Source organism: Rhinolophus ferrumequinum, chromosome 23, assembly GCF_004115265.2.
Source record: "Rhinolophus ferrumequinum isolate MPI-CBG mRhiFer1 chromosome 23, mRhiFer1_v1.p, whole genome shotgun sequence".
NCBI lineage: Eukaryota > Metazoa > Chordata > Mammalia > Chiroptera > Rhinolophidae > Rhinolophus > Rhinolophus ferrumequinum.
The window spans coordinates 26,287,167-26,302,138 of record NC_046306.1 but is presented as its reverse complement, the minus strand read 5'-3'; positions in this window follow the sequence as shown (position 1 = coordinate 26,302,138).

Genomic DNA, 14,972 nt, shown 5'->3' with positions numbered 1-14,972 from the left:
GATTTCTTCTGGGTTTCCACTGCTGCTGGTGGTGCTGTGGCTGGAGAGAGAGTCCTCAGGGTGACACTGCAGGGCTGGGCTAAAGATGGTGGTGCTGGAACCAGGGCTGAGTTCGGGAGTGGTGATCCTGAAGTCCCGGCTGGTCGCAGGAGTGGCAGTCCTGGAGCCTGGTCTGTGCCCAGAGTGGCAGTCCTGGAGCCCCAACAGTGCTTGGGACTGGAGGGCTGAGGAGTGGCGGTCTTGGATCCAGTACTGGATGGAGGTTGATGGTCCTGGACTCAGAAATGGTGGTGCTGTACTCCAGGATGGCTGCAGGACCGGCAGACTCTTGGGCCTTCTGTCCTGGCTCATGGTCCATAGGCTGCTGCTCTGCCTGCTGGGAACCGGACCATGAACCTCCAGATTGAACCTCCTGGGCTGGGGAGGGACTGCGGCTCTGGAACTCAGAAGGATGGAAGGGCTTTACCTTGATGGTACGATACTGGAATGTTGTTTTTTCTTGTGTGTAAGATGCTGTACGTGGCCATGATGTTATTGTATGTTTTGTTTGACAGTGTGTCCTTGATGTCTTCCCAGTGAAAGCCCAGATTAACCATCTTTTCTATTACCCAGGGGTCTATGACCTCACTGGGTGGCTCGACATAAAGTTTCAGTTCTTCCTCTTGGCTCATGTTTAGCCAAAGATCTGGCATGATGTCCTTCAGATTTTCTCTCTGCTCAGGGTTGAAGGTTAGCAGTTTTTTGAGGAAGTTTTCCATGTCCATGGATAGATAGGGAGGCACCACATACTGCCCACTGCCTAACTTCTTCAGCAGCTCTTCCCAGCTCATTGCCTCGAAAGGGATGGTGTTCGTGAGCATCTCGTACAGCAGCACTCCCAGGCTCCAGATGTCTGTGGCATGACCATCATATGTTTGGCCCAGGAACAGTTCTGGGGCTGCATACATGGGACTGCCACAAAACGTGCTGAGTTGATGGATATTGGAAGATGTGCCAAGTCCAAAGTCTGCAAGCTTAGAGTTCATCTGAGTGTCTCACAGCACGTTTGGTGGCTTCAGGTCCCTGTGAGCAACGCCCTTCTCGTGACAGTACTGCACTGCTGACACCAGCTGCTGGAAGACGCCGCGGGCCGTGTCCTCCGACATGTGGCTGTGGTCATGAAGGTAGTGCTGCATGTCCTCTCCAGGCATGAGCTCCGTGACCAGGGAGAAGGATTCCGCAGTGCTGATCACATGGAATAGTTGGACGATGTTAGGATGGTGGAAGTCCTCCATGCAGCGGACTTCGTGCAGGAGAGATCTGAGCGTTCTGTAGGAGCCCCGTTGGTCGATGATTTTCACAGCCACCATCGTCTTCGTGAGAATGTGCTTGCCCAACACTACCTTGGCAAAGGTGCCCTCTCCGATGGTTCCCTGGAGCTCGTAATGGGCACTGTGGGGCTCCTGGTTAACACGGATGTCTGGAAAGTCACATAACATGGTGACTCGGTAACTACGCTCACTGACGATACTAACTACGCTCTCCAACTGTGTTAACAAACAATAACTATGCTAACTACGCTGACTAATATACTAACTGTTTCAACAATATTACTGTGCTAATAATAATAACTAACTACGCTGACTATGTATACTAACTATAATATTACTAACTGTGCTAATAAACAATAACTATACTAACTACGCTGTATATACTAAGGGAAAAAGAAGGAGAAAACAAGCTAAAAGGTCCAAGTCCAACAGCTCACCACAAATCACCTTCCTGGGCTATAATGGACAGAAAGCTCAGCCCAGCCAGGGCCTTATACAGCAGCTTGGGGTAATCCCCTCACACTGGTGCTTTATGAGCTCCGAGCCAGAAACTGACCACATTTGGCTACAGTGGTTTTCTCAGTTTTGGGTTTCAAGACCCCTTTACTCTGAAAAAAAGGGGGGACCCCCAAAGAAATTTTTGTTTATGTGGGATATTAAAGACTGATATTTACTTTATTAGAATTTAAAGACTGTAGGATGCTTAAAAAAAAATGACGTGTATTAGAATGTTTTTCCAGGGGTGGATAGTGTTACATTTTGAAAAGTCCCTAAGATGATTTGCTTCCACTCCTTCAGCCAAGAAATGGTGCTGCGTTTTGAGAAGCACTACTTGGGTGTGTATAATAAAGTAACATTTTATGTAAAATGTTCATTTAAAAGGTATCTACAAGCAATTGTTTTTTAAAACCACCTTGTGCTTATTAATACCGTAGCTTAGCTGAGTAGTCCCCTCAGAAAATACTTTGTTTGTGTATTCACTTGGGATACCTTCAGTTTTGTTTGTTTGTTTTGTTTTTAAATAAATGGAACCTTGTTAAAAGGGAAAATACAATAAATTATCGAATATGTTGGACTTGATAAATAGCATGGAAAAGAAGCACAGCATGGTAAGGGGAGTTGAGAAGGAGAGTTGAGCAGGGAGGGACAGCATCTGTGTAAAGACATGAAGAAAGTGAGGCAGTAAGCCGTGCTAACTCATGCCATTTATTGAAGGCTTACTTACTTTGTGTTTTTCATACACCCACTTTTTTTATAAACAGCCCTCTGAAAAAGGCTGAAATGGTAAGAACTAAATTCCTTGAAAAGTGTTTTAACTCAGGCTTCAACCAGATTAACAGTTCATGAGCTACAGAAAAAACTTGCTCAAGTTACTTTTGCAATGCTGCCCCCTTGTGCTGAGAAAAAGCAGTGCAGGGTCAACATATTCCAAGGAGGTCCAGAATTCATGAGCCCATGGCTTTCACCTTGGGTGAGAATTCCCTATCCACCTCCAAACATCAATACAGTAAATGTTACAAGATATAGAAAAAATACTGTGACACAAACGTGTTTTAAACCCCCAAATCTAACACGGGTAAGACCAGTCTAAAAAAACCCCACAATTGGAAAACATATAAATAAAATTATATTTTATTAATTATATTAATAATTATTATATGTATTAAAATAATTATATAATATGCTTTAACCAAATAGAGTTTATACCCTGGAGTCAAGGAAAATTATTATGATGATCACATTAAGAAAGAAACTCGGAGAGGACGACATTGTTACTGAGAATTGAAGGAATCGCCACTAATGGAGCATTTACTGTGTGTCAGGCAGTGCTTTACATTCATTTTCAACTAAACTTCTCAGTATTCTATGAGCGAAATATTATTCACAATTTATCAATGAGTTACCCAAGACTCAATGACTATGGAGATCCTATAGCTTGGTAGATGGGTATTGAATCAAGCTTTATCTAGTCCCAAACCTAAAGTTCTGGTAAAATAAATGTGATGGGTTCTTTCTTAACCAAATATAGAAAGTATGCATTTTAAACCAAGATTCAACTTGCTACTTAATATTGAGTAAAAAGGAATAGCTGGGCACATCTTTAATAGGATAAAATATATCCATGTGAACCCAGACATGAGCATTAGGCTTCGTGGGAAAACACTGGAAGCATCTTTGTTTAAGTTCAGGAGAAGACAAGTCATCCACTAGCAGCATATTATTTAATGTTCTTCTGGAGGTCAATGCAATTAGATAAGAGAAAGATTTTAGGAATTCAAAAATTAGAAAGTAGGAGGTAAAATCATCAATACTTTGGAGATGGTATACAATTGTATAACCAGAAAACTCAAGAAAATCAAATGAAAAAATATTATAGGTAGAGAGACAGTCAGTAAAGTAGCAGGTACAAAATTAACATATAGAGCAAAATAGCCTCCAAATAGCAACTATTTAGAAGATATAGTAGGAAGAGTCCGCATTTACCACATCATTTAAAAAGATGAAAGATATAGGCTTATGTGTAATGTGAAAGGACTATACGAACGAGACTTCAAAACGCTTCTGAGAGGTATAGAGAGGATTTGAACAAATGGAAAGGCAGACCATGTTCTTAGATAGGAAAACTCGACATCATAAAAATCTCCCCAATTTAATTTATAAATTTAAGGTGACTGAAATAAAACACCAATAGAATTTGTTGGGGGGAACTAAATTCAATTAAGTTAATTGAATTTAAAATTCATGTGAAAAAATAAACATGCAAGAATAGCTAGGAAACTACTGCTGAAATAATGAAGGAAATAATAACTCTGCCAAATACTAAAATATATTACAAAATTATAATTATTTAAGCAGATTAGTCAGATCAATAGAATATATTTGAAAAAGAAAAATCAAGATAATAGAGCCATCCATATGGAAATTGACCATATAATGAAGATGAGATTTCAAATTTAAAAAGTGAGGATCCTTCAAATAATGGTACAGTAGTACCTGGGTTTTCGAACATCTCTGTTGATGAACATTTTGGTGTATGAATGCCGTAAACCGGAAGTAAATGCTTCAGTTTTTGAACACGACTCAGAAGTCGAATATGTCACTCGGCTTCCCCTGAGTGCAAGGTCCTCAGGCCTAGCTGTTGGCTGTTTTTGCATGTTTCAGAGCTCGTGGATTACGTTAGAAAACCGAGGTACCACTGTATTTGGAAAACTGGGAGGCCACCTGAAAAAGAGTGAATTGGAGCTATATCTCTTTTCTTACACCAACATAAATCCCAGATGGGTCAGAGTTAAATCTAAAAAGGGAAAACCACAAAAGTGCTAGAAGCAAGGGTGAACTCTTTTATAACCTGTCTTAGTCCATTGAGGCGGTTATAACAAGATACCAGAGACTAGGGGGCTTATGAACAACAAAAATTTATTTCTCACAGTTTTGGAGATTGGAAGGTTCAAAATCATGGAAGCAGCAGATTCAGCTCCTGGTGTGGCCATCTTCATTGTATTCGCACGTGGCAGAAGGGGCATGGGAACTTATGGGATCTCTTTTGTAAGCGTATTCATGAGGGCTCCATTCTCATGACCCAATCACCTCTCCATCTCCAAATACCTCCACTTTGAGGGTTAGGATTTCAAGATATGAATTTTGGGAACAAACATGGACAGACATTCAGTCCATTGCAGAACTCAAAGTGACAAAAGTCTTTCAAAATACGACACCAAACCTGGAAGTCATAAAAAATGACTGACAAATTCCAGTCACCAGAGATAAGTGAGAAGCAAAAGAGAGAAATAAAAATGGGGACAAGGCATGGAAGAGCAGGACACTGTTAACACGATTTGCAGGAACAGAGCCAATTTCATATGGTGCACAGCTGGGAGCAAGTGAGAATCACTTGAAATGTGGGTAAAAATTGATAGACAGAAACTGAATACTGACATGCATAGGGGTTGTTATCTAAATATTTCTGGTTAGGGAGGTGCTGTTTGTCACCAGAAAACCATCCCTCTAATTGGCAAACGTCATTAGGTGTTTGGTGAGCTATGTCCTGCATTCCCTCTCTTATAATAAAGAAAAACAACCAAAGGAGAGAAATGAACTAAACGGTTATTGAAAACCTGAGACAAGGAAGGGCGGTGGGACAAAGTACACAGCGAGTATTAAAACAGAGCATTTACATGAAACAGGAGATTACAAAGAACAGAAAGACTGAGCAGACCACTTAGATCAACACACTTGCATTAACAACTGTCATAAAATAGATTACAATATTGATAACTCTCTGACTTATTCGTGAAATAAACTGTGAAAGTAAACAGCCAGGAGAGTGTCAGAAACCAGGCGAGAACTCCAGAGCTGGGCAATTAAACTCCTTCTCTGAGCCTTTCCAACCTGGGCTGGAGACAACAAGGCCTCTTCTTGCTGGACTAAACCTGGAAAGATGGCAGCTGGACAGCCACCACAGGTCTAGTCTTGTTGAGAAAAGCAGCATGAGAAACGGCGAGGATAACCCAGACAAAAGGATGAAATAACCAGGTTGATGGTGTTTGGGTTCCCACCCTTCTTGGAGTTTGTTACACTAGCAAACAGATCTTCTTCCTTGACCTAAGCTTCTGCAAATGGATATCTGAAACTTGGGCCCACGAATCCTGAGTAGTTCATAGTATGATACATCTTTGTTTTAGGCGTGAGGCTTGAGGTCACCCATTTAAGACATGACACCTACCCAATTCAGTGCCTTTCATCCATGATTCTGCATACTCAGGTGTTTGTATGGAAGGAGACTTGTGCAAAGTGCTGAGATGACGAAGGTAGGTGTTTACTCTAAATAACAATAATTATCCTTGTGTAATATAAGACACTCATAATGATGACTTGTATGCATAAGGTAAAAATAATTTGAGTTTTAAGAGAAGTCAGAACTAAAATTTTAGAAAAGAATAACATGGTAGTTGTGAGGAAGCTAAATTAAGAGGGAATTTAAAGAACTGAAAATTATGTATTCTGTTCAAGAAGAGGATACAGATATTGCTTAGATTTTTGTGAGAAATATGTGAAAATGAGAAGTATATTATGAACATAAAGATAACTACTAATGAATGAAAATAAAATATTTGCTCTACAAATAGATAGGGAGACTAAATGAGAATAAGGAAAGCATATGTAATCTAACACAAGTCAGGGAAGGAGAAAATATAGCAAACAAGAAGCAGGTAACTATAAAACAGAATAAAATGGTAGAAATAAGTCTGATACAATGAATGAAAAGAAAATAGTTGCTCTCCAAATAGGGAGACTAAAAGAAAATAAAGAAAGCAGGTGTAATCTAACAGAAGTCAGGGAAGGAGTAAAACTAGCAAAGAGGAAGCAAGTAAATATAAAACAGAATAAAATGGTAGAAATAAGCCCAATAAAATGGTAATCATAATACAGATAAACAGATGACAGTCACCTAATAGTCGTCTAGTCTATATACACAGAGATTTTCAGACTAGAACAGAAGCAACAATTATATAAACAAAGTCCAGCTCTATGCAGGGTATGAGCGGCATACATAAATCAAAGGACACTAAAAGGCTAAAATGAAAGGGATAAAAAACCAGGCAAATACTAACAATAACAAAAAGATGATGCAGCAGTCCTAATATTAGACACAAGAGTATTTTAGGAGAAAAGTAGTGAAAAAAGACAAAGAGGGATATTGCACACTGATCAGAGAAACAATCCACCAAGAAGACACAGCACACGAGTCTGTATGCTCTTAGAGATACAGTCTCAAAATATAAAAGGTGATACATAAAATACAGAATTACAAAGAGAAATAGACACAGAATCAGAAATAGAGAACTTGGGCCTCATCTCTTAGAATAGATTAGAAGGATAGATTAAGATAGAAAGGAAAAGAAATAGAATCAGGATGAACAATGAACGAATGAACATCAAGATGATGCTATTCACACATCTACACTAAAGGGTGGGAGCTGAGGTGTGTGTGTGTGTGTGTGTGAGAGAGAGAGAGAGAGAGAGAGAGAGAGAGAGAGAAAGAGAGGCAGCATTTATAGAGAGCACACACATTTTTCAAGTCCGCATAGAACACTTCCCCAAATTGATCACATATTAGGCTACAGAAGAAATTTTTTAACAGATACCAAAAAATTATTTTTTAAAAAATAATTTTATTGGGGAATATTGGGGGACAGTGTGTTTCTCCAGGGCCCAACAGTTCCAAGCCATTGGCCTTCAATCTAGTTGTGGAGGGAGCAGCTCAGCTCCAAGTCCAGTTGCCGTTGTCAATCTTGGTTGCAGGGGGCGCAGCCCACCATCCCATGCGGGAATTGAACCAGCAACCTTGTTGTTAGAGTTCGTGCTCTAACCAACTGAGTCATCTGGCCACCCTAAGAAATTCTTTTATAGACTATATTTTTCTGGTCACAATGAAATAAAATTAAAAAACAACTCAGGGGTTAAAAAGGAAAACATAATAGAAAATCTGAAATATTTAGACTTAAGCAGTAACACCAATTTTACTTACCAAAAGTTGTGAGATGAAACTATAAATTGGTCCTTAAAGGTAAATTTTTTATTCTGAAATAAACTTGTTAGGAAACAATAAACAATGAAAAAAAAACACCAAAAAAAACAAACAAGATCCTCTGTTAAAAACTTCATCAAAATTCGAGATAATTCATGGGAGAGAAAGAAAAGCACATTGAACATGTAAAACATTTTAAAAATTAATATTTTAAATATTACATCGAAGATAACCACTGTTACTTTTGGTAGATGTCTTTACAGTATACAATGTGTAAGATACACAGGTGAGTGTAAAATACACATACATCACACATATACGTGACCATAACAAATCTGCCTTAAAAAGAAAAAGTCATATTTTAAATACTCACAGCTGCTTAAGTGTCTTGCTCCTGGCTGGTTCCTGAACCAGAAGCATATTTAATGCAACTGATGGCTGTCCACAGCATAAATACTAAGCAAACTTTGGATATTCCCTTTTCATGTATGGTTTATGATGCCTGGGCTGGGCAAATGTGATCAGTTGCATATGTGAAAAAAAATAAAATGATCTTTAACCTGGCAAACCTTTATCTAAGGAGTACTTGGTTAATTGCAGCAGAGTATCAGTATCTCTGACAAGTAACAGTGATTATCTTTGATGTAATCTTTAAGATATTAATTAAAAAATATATTTTACATATTCAAAGTGCCTTTGTTTCTCACCCATGTTCATTTCAAACTGATTTCCTTCTGGAAAATTCAACCCATTTCCTAACAGTACAAGTAACTGACTGCTATATTCCACCCACATCTATAGTGCTTTGAATTTACTAAAATACTTCTTTATAATGGTCTTTATTTTATGCCAATATAGACAAGGTAAAATTCAATTTGTTACAGCTGAGTTCAGCAAAAGCTGCATAAAAACTGAGTTTTTATCATTTTTAATCCATTTGCCCCATTATAATTTCAGATGCTTTGATTTCATTTTCAAAATCTTTCAGTAAAAGATGGACATAACCAATCACACTTAAGCTACAAAAATCCTTTTAAGTGGCCAATCATCCATCAGAAGCTTTTCAATTACTTTAAGTTCATTTTTAGTGGAGTCCTTTCCTAATACTGTGTTTATGCATCAAGCCCCATTCATTATACCCTTCTATGTACAAATAATTATCCATCTAATTATGGTCACACAATCCTGTTATCAGCCAGACTCTTTCATATTATTCACAATGAATGCTATGTGAAGGCGGTATGGTGAGCTAAGCTCATTGTGTGTTCCTGCGGGCCCAGGAGATGAGCAGAAAAATAGGCAACTTCCCCCCTTTTTTATTTTGTGGACATTCATTTTTTTTTCAGTTTATGTTTGACTATGAGTAGGAAGGAATCTCTCTTGTCAAGCAATATATATATATATATATATATATATATATATATATATATTATAATAGTGGTTTATATGTATTTATATATATTTACATATATACATATATATTTATATATATTTATTTATATATATTAATATATATTTATATATATTTTATAATAGTGGTTTACATTCTGAGTGTCCTGGGGAAGAAATGGACTGTTCTAGCAACAGGAGCAGGCCTTTGGGCTCAGCCTAGAGTTATACCACAAGTTCTCTTGTGTCTCTAGCTTGCTGACTTGTCAGTCTCCATAATCATGTGATCCAATATCTATCTATCTATCTACCTACCTACCTATCTATCATCTATCTATCCTATTGGTTCTGTTTGTCTGGAAGACCTCGACTACTCAATACAGGGACAAATACATTCTCTGATTCTCCTGCACTTCCAGGCTGTTGCATGTGGGCTAGGCAGCTTCCAGCAGCCTGGGCCAGCCCGGCAACAATGAGAAGCAGGTGCGAGCTGTGGGGAGTGAAGGTACACCTGGGGTTGGAGGGCAGGGCAAAGGAGAGGCATCAAGGGAACATGAGGAGATACCTGTTGGCTACACATGTCACAACTCATTTAACTTACATCAAATTTATGACATAGGTACTACAAATTATCCCCAATCCACAGATGAGGAAGCTGAGGCACAAGGAGAGTAAGTCATCAGTAACAGCTATTGAGACTTACTAAGCATCAGAGCCTAACTAAGCAGTGACACTGACTCAAGACTTACCATAGCATCAGCACTGGCATTCAGATCCAGGCAATTTGACTCTGGAAGAAAGATGTGAAATACCTTCTTAAGCTACAGTTAAAGGGAGAAATAATTAGTCATCGCCACCCCAGTGAGGCTTTGTTGATTCAAGGGTGGGACGGAGTATACAGCAAAAGAGGCAGGAAGGGGTAGCTAAGAGCAGGGGACAGGAGAGAAATGCTTGGATAAGGGAGGGGCGTGTAAAACCTTCTGTCGCATTGACCGGTGTTCTCCGGTGTGAGGCTGCAGAGGGATCGCCGTGGGGACGACCTCTGAGGTTAAGTTTGTCTTCGTCCTGGTCCGCAAACACCGGGCGTGGGCAGCTGCCCGCTCTGCCCAGGCAGGAACCACAGATGATACTAAATTCGGCCGGCGGAGTGCCGGGCGTGGCCGAGAGAGGGCGCGCCAATCTCGGGTACCAACCGGATCGCGTAATCCGAGGGAAGCGGGGGCACACGACAGTCCCCTCCTGGCTGTCTCGGGAGAGCGGTGCCCCGGAAGGCGTCTCCTCAGAGCCTGCCAGCTCGCCTCACGTTAGACCTCCCCCCACCCCAGGAACTGAGCAGCCTCTACCCCTTTCATATAAATCCCCTTCTCCGCGACCCCCATATCTCAGTGCGGTGCGACAGTGCCAAGGCGAGGAATTGGCCTTGTTGGGGACCGGAAGTGTAAATCGGGACAAATAAAATCTGAAGGCAGTCTCTTACATTTAAAATCTCTGCCGTGCTTCTGTTCTCTTTGGGTTGAGTGCAATTTCTTATTTTTAAGGTTGATGGTGAAGTAAAGACATTAAGTAAAGTGGTTCCTTCTGCAGGGAATATTGTCCCCCAACTATCTAAAGCAAGCCCCTCCGGAGGGCCACCTCCTCCAGGAAGCCTCTGACCGCAGGAGGACCTTCTGAACGACAGCACAGTCAGGTCTCCCCACCTTCCGACGGGTTGTCATCTTTCTACCGGGCAATGCCCTGGGAATACACCTGGCAGGGGCCAGGTCCTGTGTGTTTCCCAGACCCTGAGGCCTGCAGAGGGGCCACCCTCACATTCCCCACTGCCTTCGTAGCTAACCAAGGCTTCAAGCTCGCCATTTCCGGATTCAGAATGGTTCTTCTTTCCCCCATTTGGAAATGTAGGTTGGAGTCTACCTGGAGCAGGAGGGCCAATCACTGACCTGGAATTCCTAGAGCCGTTTCCGATATCAGCTTTTAGGTCAGAGTTGGCTGCAGGTGGACGCCCTTGGGGAAGATTTCCAACAGATTGTGTCCTTTAGTGAAGTGGAATGAGGAAAAAGGTAAGAGTGATTAATGTTCCTTCCAGGCACTCTCCTGGCCCCTGAAATGTGTGTTTACAGAAGAGAAATAAGGTAGATAGGGAAACTGAGTCACAGAATGGGAGCTTGTCCTAGTCAGGGTCACACAAGTAATCCAACATAACTCAGATACGGAGGAGTTGATTCGACCAATAGGCAGCTGTGTGGCTCTGGGCAACTGGTCTATACCATGGAGGACTTCATTTCTCCATGTGCTAAATTGTGATGTTAGGTAGTATGTGGGGTAATGTGTGTGTGTGTGTGTGTGTGAGAGAGAGAGAGAGAGAGAGAGAGAGAGAGAGAGAGAGAGAGAGAGAGAGAGAGAGAGAGAGAGAGTCTGTGTGTAAAGGCCAATAACGAGTCTGCAGACCTGCCTCTGCCTCTGCTTCTGCCAGTAAAATGCTCTGACCCAAGCCAGTCACTTTAAGGACCTCAGTTTTCTTATACGGAAACGGGACAATTCCAATGAACAAACATTTATCCCAAGAATGATAGAGTTGTTTACTATCAAGAAATCTAAACATTTTATACATCAAACCCACAGGAAACTTTAGGAAATATATGGTCATCTCAATACAGTAGATCCTGAACACAATCAATTACAATTCAGTTATCATTACCAAGAGGAAGCTCAAGGTAAACCAGGAGCAGAATAACACTCTACAAGATCACAAAAATATACATTAACAGTCAACATCATTCTTCACCTCTAAATAATAAGGCATTCTCATTAAAATAGGCAAAAACCAGAATGTAGAGTCTGTTTTTTAAATTTGATCATTTGAAAGTTCTGACCATTTTAATAAGTAATAAATCAGAAATATGATTTTTTTAATGGATAGGAGGAAAGGTTCTTTTCTGAAACCATTGTCATTATTTGAAGATGTTATGATTCAGTATTAGGAACTAAAAATATATCTATTGCAAATGCTATGTTAAGAATGAGATAGCAAATAAGGTGGTTGGATACAAAAAATATTACAAAAATGTTTTTCTATGTGCCAATAATTACAAGCTGGAACATAAAAGGGAAAATTTCCATTTGCAAAAATATTCTGAAACACCTCAGAGTAAAGTAACAGAAAATGTTTGGGAGCACAGTGAAGGAAAAAAATGAAAAGTTTCACTGAGAGTCTTCAAAAGAAATTTTAATAAATAAAACATGAAATCATGGTCCTGGATGGCAAATCTGAAAAATATAACAATAATGGTTTTTTTGTAAATCATTTGTAATTTTAAAATAGTTCTAATGAAAAATCTCCATGGGACTTTTATGGAAAATTAGTGACAGGTTCTAAACTCCTGTGTTATCTGGAAGAATGAAGAAGAAAGAACATTTTCTTTAAAATAAGGACAAACTTGCTCTACCAGATTAAAACATGTTGCAAAGCTATAGTAAATAGAACAAGTATGAATCTGGACTAGAACTGATGGAACAGTGGTAGCAAAAATGTAACTTCAGAAATACATTAGCACTCATTAGGTTGACTAGTGAGAGTGATGATATTCAATCAGTTTTGGCTTATAAAAACATTGATTTCATAGTGTTCAACCTAATATATAATGCATGGATTATCTCATTTAGTTCATAATATGTACTATTAATATCCTCATTTTACAGAAGAGGAAACTGACACACAGAAAGGTTCATTGCTTTTCTGGTAATCACACAGCCAGAGGATGGTGGAGCCAGGATTTGAACCCAGACAGCCTGACTCCACCATCTTGCTCTTCACCACGATGCTAGACCTAATAGTACGCAAAGCAAATTGGTAGAAATAAATTATTTGTTTAAAAATGATAGTGGCAATATTCACTATGTAGGAAAACAATTAAGATGGATCTTTACTTATTAGGCCACAAAAATAAGTGGTAACTAGATTAAAAGTAATATGTAAAAATCGAAGTATTAAACCATTAGGAAAAAATACTGATGAATAATAAATTGAGCTTGAGTGAGAATGTCTTTTCTTAGCATAAAAATGAAATAATTACAAAGGAAAGGAATGACAGGTAAAATTGTGCATCAAGAATCATCAAACAAAAATTTTAAAGCAACGGATAAACTAGAATGACAAAATATTAAAATGGAAGTTTCGATTGAAGTAACCAAATAATAGAAACTGTATTGCCAACTGGAGGATGAGACCGTCAGAACTTGCAGAAAGGATGTGGGAAAAAGGTATTTGCAGTTGACTTGACAGACAGTTAATGTCCTTAACATGTTAAAAATAAAACATTAATGCTCTAGTATAAGTAGTGGCAAATACAGGAATACACAAATCACAGAAGAGAAATATATATAGCCAATAAACATATTTAAAAAAACTCATTCACATTACCAATCATAGAAATATAAATCAAAATCACAATTTTGTCTATAAAATTGGCAAAGCTTTTTTAAATAATAATTTTGTTGCCATGAGGGAGAAGTGAGAAGTAACTGGTGAGTGTGGAATTGGTATAACCTTTCTAGTAAGAAACGGGCAACATATAACAAGAGTCTAGAAATGTCACACTCTTTGATCCATTAATTTCACTTTCAGAACTTTATCCTAAAACAATAATCAGAATTTGCACAAAGACATGTGTATGGGGAGGCTTATCATAGCATTTTTCTCATAAAGAAAAACTGGAAAATGTAAATGTCTATTGAGAAGATGATTAAATATGTATTATTGCATTCTTTTTTATTTAAATAACTAATTGGCTTAATTAAGCAATTCATGAATCAGACATCATCCCATCTAGCAACTAGAAGGGTGCTCCTGTTATTGCATCCTTATATGAAATACCTATAAGAGGTATGACAATTAAATTTGCGAATTCATCCTAGAAAAAGTGCTACATACCTCATTGCTGAATATCACTATGGTCACTTTCAAAGTACTCCCCTTGGGAAGCCATGCACCAATGCCAGTGCCCAGTTTACCCTTCAAAGCAATTTTGGAACTCTTTCTCTGGAATGGCCATCAGAGCTGTTGTCGTATTACACTTGATGTCCTAAATGTCATCAAAATGTCTTCTTTTCAATATTTTCTTTATCTTCTTTTGGGTAAAGAAAGAAGTCATTGGGGGCCAGATCAGATATGTAGAGAGGGTATTCCAATACAGTTATTTGTTTAGTGGCTAAAACTTCCCTCACAGACAGTGCTATGTGAGCTGGTTCATTGTCGTGATGAAAAAGCCATAAATCATTGATGAAAAGTGCAGGGCATTTTTGTCTAACTTTTTCGTGAAGGCTTGCAAATAGTAAACTTGGTTAACTGTTTGTCCAGTTGGTACAAATTCATAATAAATAATCACTCTGATATCAAAAAGGTTAGCAACATCGTTTTGACTCTTGATTTGGACTGACGGAACTTTTTTGGTCATGGAGAATTGGCTGACTTCCATTGTGCACTTTGACGCTTTATTTCAGGGTCGTATTGGCACACCCATTTTTTCGTCACCAGTGATAACACGGCCCAAAACATCATCTTGCCTCTCCAAAAAGTTTTGGCAAACTCTGACTCTCCTTTGCTTTTCTTCATCGGTGAGCTCCTTTGGGACTATTTTTGCACACACCTTTCTCAAGCCAAGATTTTCAGTTAAGATTTTCCTAACTGTTTCTCTATTGATGTTTACTTGGTCTGCTATGCTTCTCACAGTCAGCCAATAATTTTGACA